We start from the raw sequence: 13,028 nt of genomic DNA on the forward strand, positions 1-13,028 counted from the left end.
GAAAATGCAAATGGGTCATTCCATGTCAAATCGCCTAAAACCATCTTAATTGTTCTACTGGCCCAACCAGGAGGAAACTTGTTGGACCACTGAAGGAAACATTTCGTGTGTGATAGGAACACAATTATTGGCCTTATTAAACATATATTATAACAGAAGAGGAACAATTTTCAGAATGTGGATGAAGTGGGTGCTATGTATTTATGAATAAGGTTTATTTTCTGTGTACCTTGAGAAAGGAAAACAAGTTTGTTGTGCAAAAACATGAATTAGGAAAAATTGAATTTCAATGCACTAAAATTGCCCTATTTGATACCACAGCTTGTGGGAAAATTACAGTATAACATTTAATATTCCATGCTGTGTATAAAAACAAGGTATATCCCAAATTACTCATGCATGACCAAAAGAGATGTTTCTTGGCCAATATTATCTTCATGAAGCGATTTAACAAGAAACCAAAAACTTTTACCACTTCAATGATTTGATATGTTGTAGCTGTAAGCAGTATGTTATTAGACCTAAAAGTTAACCATCTGACGACCTCTGGGTCACGAATCAGGCCAGGTCAAATTCAGGGTTACAACAAAGGTCAAGAGGTCATTGTAAGAGGGAAACAAAAAAATCAAAACTGATTATACAGACAATTCTCTTTCAAACAACACCAAAGTCATAAAAATTGGCCAAGTAGTTTTCGAAATAAAGGGGTTAAAGCAGAAGGCAAACCCCTGAACTTTGCCCCCAAATGACAACTGTAGGGAAACATAACTCTTGAACCAATGATCTGAGTGAACTAAAATTTGGCATGAGTGACTGTGCCATAGTACTTAACACATATGTTTCATCTACATTAAAGAGGTTTAGGTCATTTTGTGATGATTTAACATGGAATGACTTAAATTTATGTAATATTGATTGACTTGCAAGCAATCGCTAAGTTGCATTGCAAATATACACACATATATACTGTATTAGAATATTATTGACATAACATTATATTACTTCTACAAGCTCTTCGCATGAAACGTTTTACACAGAAATAGAATTTTAACGTATCACACTAGAGTTAAATGGTTGCCAGTCTGGTGGTTTACCTCTTTATGGAAGCAGCATCTGGTCTTGGGTCGCACTTAATCCCAAGGTTAGCTGATAATTGATGAGTATCAATACGAGATATAACTTCATCAGCCGTCTCTATTATTTCATCTAATTTCTCCTCTCTTGTCTACAAATGCATGAGCTTAATGATGGTGAAAAAATAACTTTTATTTTCAAAGTATTCCCAGGAATTTTTACAAATTAACCTGTCTTATAAAAATTAATGATTACCTTTGTCGCTTTAAGTGCTTGTAGTTTAGCCATGTAAAGAGGTATGTGTTTACCCCAGTCCAACCTCAGTTTATTAAACAAGTCCAGTCGTTCTTGTCTGTCACGGAATATCAAAGTTTAGGATATAATCGTGTCAGCAATGATTTTGTTAATTATCGGATTTGGTTACGTCATACTTGGCAACCCAGGAAATTTAAAGGTCTCTGATGTCATCCTCCCACTAGTTGAAGCTTTTGTTTGATTTCTTTAAGTTTGAGTTGCGGTTAGTTTTGTTCTTGCTCGGTGGGTCGATCAGGACCTACGTGAATTTGTGTGTGTACTGCAGGAAACAAGATAGGCAACATATAAGATTTGAACTCTACTGATTTAGATGCAGAAGCCAAGGACATCATCTATATGAAAAAAAGTAATAAAGACAAAAGGTGAATTTCTACATAGTTTGTTATTCTACCCCTTCAGAAATCTTGGACCTTTTTCCTCTATACAAGCTCTGTTAACAATGCACATTGCTTCAGAGGAAGATAAATTGAGTGTTTGAATTAACACAACTTACTGCACGTTTTCCAAGCTCCCCTTTTGCCATGCTCATCTGACCAATCAGGTACTGTCCTCCAGTCACATGCTTTGGTAATCTGAAATATTTAAAAGTGATTTAAATGTTGTTTAGCGCTTGTCACATGACAAACAAACCAAACAAACACAATCTTACTTGTCTTCTTGTAAAGGAGCAACATAGAATGGAAATGGATGTCCAGGAATCACTGTTTGATTCGACATCTTGTTACTTCCCATCAACGCGTCTCTGTGTGTGGAAAAAACATCCAGTGATATTGACGATGACAGCTTGGCTTTCACCACTAGTGCGGCGTCCTTGAGTCGGTGTAGGGCATCCCTCGATGAATGGGAGACTTGTAAGCGTATTGTGTATTCACCTTTGTCCAATTTGATTGGGTACTGTAAGATAAATACATGCATAATAGTCCAATATCAACTGTGTCTAATTACAAATATGATATGTAATCACTATAATGAATATACCTGGTGAGGGTAAGCGTCCCCTGCACCCACAAAGCACTTGTTGGAATCAAACATCAACCATATCTGACTGTTATATTCATTCTCGTACAATAAATCCGACAACATGGGAAAGGATATGGTGACTTCAGATGACTTTGTCTGCAGACAATTTATTGTGAGTTAATAAGTTACAACAGTAACCCCAGTGATAGATGCAGGTAATGAGGCTGCTCAGTTTAAAACTTCACAAATTTATCATAAATTGTTTTAGGTTTATGCGATAATTTCGTAAATAAAACATAAACAGTTTTAAGTCTCTGTTGATTCAAATCAACCACAGTCTCACCACATGCAAAGGGTATGTGTTGATCATCTCATATGTTGGTTGATCTCCAAGAACATGATCTCTAGCTGATAATGGACGTATACAATGATCAGTTGCTCTCAGGGGTTGTACAACGTGTTTGAGGGTTATAGAGGGTGAGATATCTTCTCTTTCCAATGAGCAAGCTTCAAGGCGATGAATTCCGTTGGCTGCATGCTGGGAAGGTTCATGACTATGTTACTTTCTGTATTTACTTCATCTTGGTTGTACAACATGCTCCTGGTGAGGTTTGAACCAACAACCTTGACTACCGTGGTTCACCAATCAGAGTGAATGAAGTGGTCGGTTGAGGTCCAGTTCATATATTCTGTTTTATGAGTCAAATACATAAATATTGCACTCACCATAACCAAGTTGTTGCTAACGGTAAGCCCACGAAATTTGACGTCATATGAAATGGAGACGTCACCTAAACTTGACCACCAACGAGCGACACAGAGTTCTACTGTGATCCCAGACTAAAAAGTAAAACACATTAAGTAATGCAAAACAATGCATGTAGAGGTAAAAAAACTACAAATGCTAGATATTATATAATATTATTGTGCACAAAGGCGGGAATTGTTACCTGAACAGCAAACGCCTGCTCTGTGGAGCCACCTGCTGGAACATTTACGAGTTTGTAAAACTCTTGTTCACGAAATGCTCTTTGAGGTCGAATATTGACGCAGTGTAACACGAATCTTGCTGACTGATCGATTGAGTGATTTCTCAAAGTCATTTCTGTGGGAAAAGTAATTGTCTGATCCTAATATAAGAGTCAATACAAGCCTCAAGCAAGCTGTTGCTAAGAACTAAAAAATACATTTTCAGCATAAAGTTAATTCTAGGTTGAATCTGTGCATTTGTCAAATCCTGACCTGCCCATGTTGCACCTTCAGGTACATGGAAGAACTTTCTTGCTATCTGTCCAGGTTTAAACGTTCGTTGTTCTTGTTGAAGTCGGTAGTTGGTGAGTTGATCAGTTCTTGACAAAGATATCTCAGGTTATAAGTTTTGTGAAATTATTCATTCATTGGGAAACGAAGTCAAAAAAATTACAATAAATTAATCATAAAAAATAAAATTAATTAAAAGAAAGGAAACTGAAGGCTCTTACTTTTCTGGTTTAATGACAGTGACTGGCAGAGTGAAAAGTACTCCTGCATTCAAACGCTTACTGTTGCAACCTTGAACCTGGGCATAATGTACACCTGGAGGTAATCCTCTTGGATCCACCTGAAAATACAACCAGATGATGATTTAATTTAAACAAACATGAATTAAATCCATACAACAGATCAACATCTTTTCAGTAACATTATTTACCTGCTGTTTGTGTACCCATATTGTTAAAGTCTATTCCAAAACATCATTTCAAAATGTGTTGGACAAACTACCCAGGGCTGGTCACTGCATATATGACAACTAAATTCTATCTTTTCCTCAGAACCTAAAGATTTGAGAAATGAATGTTCATCCGCAAACACAGACTATAATGAGGGCTTGACAACTGTTTGATATTTTAGTGCTTACTTGCTGAAGAGTGGAATTTGGGTTCGACAGTCACACTGACAGAACGTGGTTTCAAACAATCTTCATAAGAACGTAGATAAATTCCTGCAAACAAGTTAAATATTATGTTGATCTCATGGATCTTGATAGAGAGCTGAAAGTGAGAAACTATACAGGTTGCAAACAACAATTTATCTTAAACTATCAACAATTACCTTTTCCTGATTGTGGAAGTGAAATGTCAAAAGATATCTTGTTTTCTGGTGCAGCATCATTATTTATTATATATTCAAATGCTTCATTTACCTTAAAAATGTGAGATATAAATTATATGTAACTTCCCAGTATATTCATATCAGCCTACCTGTAAAAATCCATGACCCTGAGCAAAGCATTCAATAGAGCTTTGTTTTGATGCTGTGTTTTGTATCGCGCGACGTATACTGTATGGAGTATATTGTATTTCCTGAGCTTTCAATGCCAAAACATAGCAGTAATTTTATTCTTGAATCTGCACAAAGCAACAATTAAAAAATAAATTTTAGTTGCTGAACTATTTTAATTTTAATTTTATCTACCAGAGATACAAAGTTAAATTGCACCAATTTCACAACTATTTTAACTAATTCTCTACCAATATTTACTTAGGTTTTTGATTTATAAGTTTCTGTCCAAACCAGATGAAAATCTACCCGATAAAATAAGTGCAATTGCACCACACGCATTTGGTGAAGACATTGAGGTTCCATTCATTAGCTGACTCCCGCGTAAGATCCAATCATGTTTGGAAAAAACTTTGTGACCCAGTGTAAAAGTATCTTCCATTTGGAACAGAGGTGGTGGCGCCACCTGGTGCTGATATGGACACACCACGTGCTCCATTCTATGGGGCGCCGTTTTGAAAAAAATTATCTTGCCGCAACATAGAGCTAAGTTGCGGCAAGATAGCTAAGTTGCGGCAACATAGTGCTAAGTTGCGGCAAGATAGCTAAGTTGCGGCAACATAGTGCTAAGTTGCTGCAAGATTGCTAAGTTGCCGCAACATAGAGCTAAGTTGCGGCAACATAGTGCTAAGTTGCGGCAAGATAGCTAAGTTGCCGCAACATAGAGCTATCTTGCCGCAACTTAGCACTATGTTGCCGCAACTTAGCTATAGAAATGATAAACGTAAACTGTTATCTGTGCATATTCTAGGGGCGACATCGGAAGCAAGTTGATGTGGAACAGCTCAAGCAACTTTTGGTTCTAAGAATAAAATTTAGTGATATATGCCGATTGCTTGAAATATCCAGACCCACATTGAAACGAGTTATATGTGAATGTAATTTGGAAAAACCAACTTACAGGTATGGCAGGTGGAAATAACTTAGTTAAAGCTTTATTTAACTGGTGTATATCTATCCTCGTGCAGTTCAATATCAGATCAGGATCTTGACACCATATTACGAAATGTAAAAGGAAACCATCCTGCATCTGGGGAAGTTATGGTAAATGGACACCTCCAAGCACAGGGTATATTTGTACAAAGGAAAAGGCTTCGATCTAGTTTGCATAGAGTTGATGAAGAGGGAATAAAAGCACGACAACTTACAACCATTGCCAGAAGAAAATATACAGTTCCATGTCCTAACTACATTTGGCATATAGATGGCACTCACAAGTTAATTAGATGGAAGTTTGTCATTCACGCTGGAATAGATGGATACAGTAGGTTAATTACCTACTGCCACTGCTCAGATAACAATAAGTCAGTGACTGTTTTAAACTTGTTTGAAGAAGCTGTGGATAAATTTGGTTTGCCACTAAAAATTCGAAGTGATTTTGGTGGAGAAAATGTTCATGTGTGGAGGTATATGTATGAAAGAAGGCTTAACAGCAAATCTGTGGTTACTGGAAGTTCAGTGCACAATCAACGAATTGAGCGACTCAACAGAGATATTAATTCTCAAGTTGTGAATAGGTTTCACAATGAATTCTCATACCTTGAGGAGTGTCACATATTGGATATTATGAACTCTGTACATCTTTACTGTCTCCATTTTGTGTACAAAGATATCATAAACAAAAGGTTGGCGGAGTTTGTAACTGCAACAAACCACCATGTCCTTTCAACTGAAAATTATCAATCACCTTTGCAACTTTTTTGACATGAATCGCCACCTATTACAGTTTCAGGCGCTAAACCCATTTGATGAAATTGATAATAGTGACATAATATACCCAAGTACTAGCAATGTTGATGTTGAAACAAATTTGTTACAATTGCCTGAAGGTGTATTACAAAACTTAAATGATGCAGTACGTCAAGAAAGTAACAGTATGAACAAGTGCAAGCACAGCTCTTGCATTCCATATAAATCCATCCTCAGATACTGCCTTCGTCAACAAATTAAGGTCTGGTTTGAGCAACAAGTATTGAAAAGTGGAAAATGAAATGAAGCAATCTTTAAAAGCGTCGATGATGGCTGTTTGCATTTCAGTCATATTCCATACACTGTTAATTTGTATAACATGGTGTAATCCCATTGTCTTCATCTTTTTTTGACATCTTGGTATTGTCATAAACCAATCACCATTTATTCTTTGTATGCCTTGTGAAAATTCTTGAAGTGGAATACATACAACAATTCTTGAACAAAAGTGATGTCTATCAGTTTTTTTGTATTTGAGTTTTCGACCACCTTTAACTGCAACTGGTTTCCACCTTTTTCCTGTCGAGTTTAATGGACAGAAAACTCTTTTACACTCCTGCAAAAATTAAAGAACAGCATAAGAATATTACATTTACTGCATAATGCTAGCCAAGTTATTTTTACTAGTTGGAATGTTTTTGGATATGCTACTTTTGGATATACCATATGTTACGGGCACATCAAAGCTAAATGTTATGCAATCTACAGCAGTAAAGTAAATTACTTACTGGTTGAAAGTCATCACCATCATCTACAAAGGTGGAATAGCTTGTTTTATCAGCCCCAAAGATACGGTCACCACTACCTCTGATTTCATTTTGAAAGGAAGAATTCTGTCAACAAAGCACACAGTGGTTCGAAAGAAAAAAATACAGTAGTTAACTGCGTCCCCAGTGACAGGGTATACAACTTGGCATGATATAAACTTTTTCGTGAGTTTTACCTCTATTGGGAATAACACATTTCGAACATGAAATTAACATTTGTTACTCACTAACAATACTAATGTGTTTACCCGACCCCTAAGGGGTACTTACAATTTTGGGGGGTTTCTTTACTTTTTCCAACTGGCCTTTAGGCAGTGCAGATCCAGAAGATGAGGCAGATTTGCAATCATTGTCCTGTTCGCCTCGGTCCCTCGCCAAGGTATTAACAACTGTGGCCAATCTTTGCACCGCCTCTTCCAACTCCGTATATTCGCTCTTGGTTTCCATTACCTACGTTACCTTATTAAAAATATATATTAAATATAACGCGATAAAAAGCGCCGGCAAATTTTTAGCTAACCTGCGGCAACAAAGCTTTATAATGCGCAACTTCGTTATCTTGCAGCAACTTAGCTCTACGTTGCGACACATTGACTCTATGTTGGGGGAACTTGGCTGTCTTGCAGCAACTTAGATATCTTGCAGTAACTTAGCTCTATCTTGCGGCAACATATCTATCTTGTAGCAACTTCGATCCATGTTGCGGCAACTTAGCACTATGTTGCCGCAACTTAGCTATCTTGCCGCAACTTAGCACTATGTTGCGGCAAGATAGCTCTATGTTGCGGCAACTTAGCTATCTTGCCGCAACTTAGCACTATGTTGCCGCAACTTAGCTATCTTGCCGCAACTTAGCACTATGTTGCCGCAACTTAGCTATCTTGCCGCAACTTAGCTATCTTGCCGCAAGATAGCTCTATGTTGCCGCAACTTAGCTATCTTGCCGCAACTTAGCTTTATCTTGCAGCAAGTTAATATTTTTCAAAAAGGCGCCCCATACCATTCACACTAAAATGTGATTCAATAACATTTTAAATATTAACACAAGGTAACTAACAACAAAAAACAAGTTGTTATATTGCTTACCATGGGCACATTGACGACCATGTGTATTGGTTGCTAGGCAGTTTTTCATCGAACATCGAAAGTCATCGAATATTCTGCTGTCATCATGTCAGGAAATACTTACGCTCCCATACCAAAAAAAGATAAGGAGGTTGAGAACCTTTATTGTGCGTGTAAAGAACCGAATGCTGTGAAAAATCATGTGAATGATACTGAAAAGAGAGACAAGTCTACTAACAAATCACAGGCACTACAAAGAAACATTTCTTTTTTTTAATGCAGACATAAGTGTTGTGGGCTCGTCGTGAATGGGGTAATGAACAGCCCAGGCATCACCAATGTTGTGGAATAAACCAACCCAGTTAAAGAAATCTGCAAATGTTCTTTTTGTGCAGTGCGTATTTCCGACATTGCTCAACGCACCTAATCCAACCAGTTGGATTTGTTAAGACGAGCCATGCTCGCATTTTAAGGTAACGAAACAAGCTCTCTGCAAATCCACTGGCTTGTGGGTGATAGGAAGATGTGAATTTCCCGATCTGAACACATGTAGGCTGGAATATCCAAACAGGAAATCCAATGATATACAAAATCCCGGCACAGGTGATTGCTGTGGCAACCTGCATTGGAATTGCCTCTGGCAAGCGAGTAAAACGGTCTACCACCATGAGTAAATACATCTTGCCTCGACATTGTGGTAATGTCCAACTTTGTTGGGTGTGATGTTGTATAGTTTGGGTCTCTGACATGAAAACAGCACGTCCATGTTGTTGGGACAACCGTGCGCGGATTACCGAGTAATACGTCGCATAACAGCGTAAAACTTGGGGAGCAAATCTCAATTTTGTAAAGATGAAGGCTTGTCAATGCTGTGCAATACGCCTGCACGTCATCGGTTTGTTGCGCAGTTGTCAAAGCTTCAAAGTTGATATCCTGGAATGAAGTGTACAAAGTAGGCATAGTAACACGCGAAAGGGCATTACAATTGATTGTTGCTCAAGCACGTGTACTCTGCTATTGGGCTTTCTGCAAACCGGCGATTCGATACTGAAAAGTCGTTTTCAAACTGAGAAAAAACTCCCAAACACTCATCTCATCCGACCTGAATAATCTCAAAACTAAATCGGGTTGTAGGGAGGATTTGCATCGACTCACAAATTCGTATTATTGCTTCAATGCTTGTTGGTTGCCCTGGTGGCGTATTTTCTAAGTCATTTTATCCGCTCTGCGACGCTGTGGAGCCATCCTTAATATGACGACTGCTGCGCTGTCTTTCTTTGCCTCGTGGGGAAACTGTCAATGATCAACGTCATACATGCAGAAGGCATTGATATCATTTTGTTACGATACAGAAACTGACAATTCAGGCTGGTGAGAATACATTGGCTAGGGTGACTGAGGAAACGTCATCTAAACGGTTTTTAGCAGTTTAAGCTTTGTATGAAAATTAGGTAGTCGACAACCTCTGAACGCTGTATTTAGGTAAGCTTATGAGGAGGGCTATATTTATTGAAACTATATCCGATTGTGTATGAAGCTTAAAGTATTTGATTGCGTTTGTCTTCGTTTTGTCGTTTTTGCAGAAAATAGATTCTTGCAATTTGCATTAAACCCTCCATTAGATATATACGCGTACGGTATTTTATCACTAACGATGCATTCGAGGCTTTAGTCAACAGGAGAATTTTTCTTATGTTTAAAACACAGTAACAAGCATTTTTAGTAACGACACCAATGTGTCTTTTATGAGTCCGCATCGTTAATTGTGTTAATTTTTAAGTTTCGAACAACGCTCACATTTATCGATAACTTTTCCTCCGCAGCAACTTCGTGTTTTTGGATCCAAAACGAAACAGAAAAGTATAAATTCAAGAAATAAAAGTGCAAACGTCCATGCGCTCGCGACGTTCCATCAGTTATTTACACAAATCGTAAACAGGGAGGAGGAAAAGTTCAAACCTGCCATAAAACCTAAGGGTTTTGTCACTTTAAATAGATAACGAAGCAAAAGTCGCTTTATCGCTGAGTGGAGTTGTACGTAAATCCACTAAAATCAACCACTACCTCAACCAGACATCCAACCTAATGAGCTGAGTCGTAGCCTAGAGTCGCCACCCGGAGAACCGGTCAAGAAACGCAAACGCAAGAAGGCGGCTGACAAACGCAAGCGCATACGTGGCGATATTTTCTCTTGTGGGATGGCGCTGATCAACGAGCGCTCGATGAGCTGTGCGAAAAGTGAGTTGGATTTATTCGCGATGAAGTCCACCCAGACTGGTGTTTCGTCGTTGCTCCTGTCCGAATATCTGCCTTTAGCCGCGGTAACAGACGCTGGACCGTATGATTTTTACATTGCCGCCGACGGGGAGCACTACATCGACTTCAACAACAAGCTATTATCTTGTACGGTGCGCATTACCAATGCGGATGGTACAATCCTGGACGCCGATGTCGCAATGGCACAGTCGAACTGTTTTGCACACGCGCTCTTCAGTCTAATAGAACTGTCTCCATTGCATTGATTCCGGCCAGCAACAATTATACATACAAAGCTTATATCGTAACCCTCTTATCTTTGGATCCGAAGCGAAGAACACACAACTGACCACGTCGCTTTGACACGCGGATGACGCGGAGCTCCCTGACGCGTGGCAATAGCGGGTTTTAAATTAGTCTCGCGTGGGCAGTAGAGAGTCGAAATGCTGTCTAAACTTCACTGCGATATGTAGCCTACCAGTGAGAAACGGTGTCGACGTGCGCCTTTCTCTCGCGCGTGGCAACGATCAATTCGCCGTCATGGCGGCCGCCGACCCCAGTCTGAAAATCAAAGTTATCGATGTCCAATTATTCGTTCGCAAGGTGAAGTCCTTCGCCACCATCGCCACTTAGGCGCATCAGAAAACACTCCAATCTCACTCGGCCGTGTACCGACTGCGTCGTTCGGAAGTTCGCGTATTTACAATAGCCGGCGGGAGTTTAACGACTGTGTGCGATACACTCGTGACCGGGCAGGTTTCTGTCAGGGTTGCTTTGGGTTTTGTGGACGGTGTCGCTCACAACGGCGCTAGGGAACGAAATCCAAAACTTACTATGTCGGCGTGCACGCTAAAATATTTTTAATTCTGCCAATCTTTTACAATGGGGCCCAACATGCTAAATCTCGTTTCGCAGTTAATTGTAAACATGTTTTCGCTCAAAATACATTATCGACTCCTAGTGTTTTTGAATAAGATTAATTTCAGAAAGAATTTATCTTTTTTGATTGTTGTTAAACATATTCACAAGCCAAACATATATGTCTTCTTCTGTTTTTGACAAATCGAGCCCACCACTTGTTCGGTGGCCTTCACCGCCGGACCGACCTGCACCCAGCAGACCATTTATGTTTGAATTTGTGATATTTTGCGACAGATGTGTTTCAGACTGCACCCGAAATTATGGATGAGACGGGCTGCGCAACGAGTTTAAAAGGACCCAGCGGGCCATAAAAAAATACAATAAAAAATATAAAAAAATGATTCCGAGCAAGGCGTGCGCTTAATCGTTCAAACCAGGACAAGCTACCTGTCTGCCACAACATGCTGGTGTAAAGACGAACAAACTTTAACGAGCTCTCTGTTACGACGCCAAACCTCGTTTTAGGAAACATGCGTATGATGTGTAGGGTTAATATTTCGTTTGCTTGTTTAGGAACTGCTCATGGCCACCAACTAAATCTCCTTGTTAGTTTTCTAATGCTAAATGCTCATATTGTTTGAGTAATAAATGTAACAATCGAGCTTGCATCGAATCACTATTCGTGTTTGAACGTTTTGCGTGAACCAAAAAAGCAATAAGTCTATATTTCAACTCTGTATAAATAAACCACACCTAGGCATAAAAAGTTTGCCTAGAATTTTGTCATCATGTCGTATACAGCGTGAGCATGGTAACCAGCAGCTTGAATTTCTGTGTGCCAAGATCCACCAAATGGCCTCGATTCGCCGCTAATGGGTTTTTAGTGGGCAGCTTAAAAGGGAGAAGAATGTGCTTTTGTTGATTGTTAAAAGCTAGAAAGCAAAATGTTGAAAGCAGGCATTTATACGCAAAAACACATCTACAAACACGGAAGGCTTTCTACTCATAACAATGTTTGGTGTCTACGGGGAGCAGGGGCAGAAATATCTGGAAAGTGTCGGTAAACTGGGGAAACTATGCGTGTTTTTGTCGTTTAGTGATGAAATATACACATTTATATATAACGACTCAAAACATTCTCTTGTTCCTGTCAGTTTGTTTGTTCTTCTGACGACGGTTGTGTAGGTTGTCATTTGTTGAATCTGACTTCATACGAAAGTTTCAGCTAACAATGAGCTTTTTCGGGCGTTGGGTTAAACTGTTACGAGCTGGAAAACCAAACGTTTTGTTTCGCGTAGTCAGCCGACCTCGAGGATTACCGAGCAGTTTTAACGACGGAGGTACGAAATAGTGGTAACTTATTAATTCATGCTCCAAAGAACCGCCCACGCTTTGCGCAGCAACCACATATTGTGTAAAAATAAGCAAGTGAAATGTTAAAAATTGGCCCATAAGGGGCATTGCGCAAAACTTCATGATTTGATGCATTGCAAATACAATAGTTTGTGCCATGGTAAAAGGATTATTTGGCCACAGTAATGGCAAACATTCCTTGAGTTTTAAGCTTTCCATTTTCATTTTTTAATTAAAGCAAGTCGCTTTTCCCATCAAATAAAAAGTGCCATAATGTCAGTTGTTGGTCGGACTTTAACGTGAGAAATT

General features: G+C 39.0%; 1 pseudogene; it reads right to left on the reverse strand.

Moving 5' to 3' along the window:
- LOC145903125 (tripeptidyl-peptidase 2-like) overlaps positions 1 to 13,028 on the reverse strand; it is a 40,968-nt pseudogene that overhangs the window by 1,185 nt on the left and 26,755 nt on the right.

Source organism: Ascidia mentula, chromosome 5 (genome assembly GCF_947561715.1).
Source record: "Ascidia mentula chromosome 5, kaAscMent1.1, whole genome shotgun sequence".
Classification (NCBI taxonomy): Eukaryota; Metazoa; Chordata; class Ascidiacea; order Phlebobranchia; family Ascidiidae; genus Ascidia; species Ascidia mentula.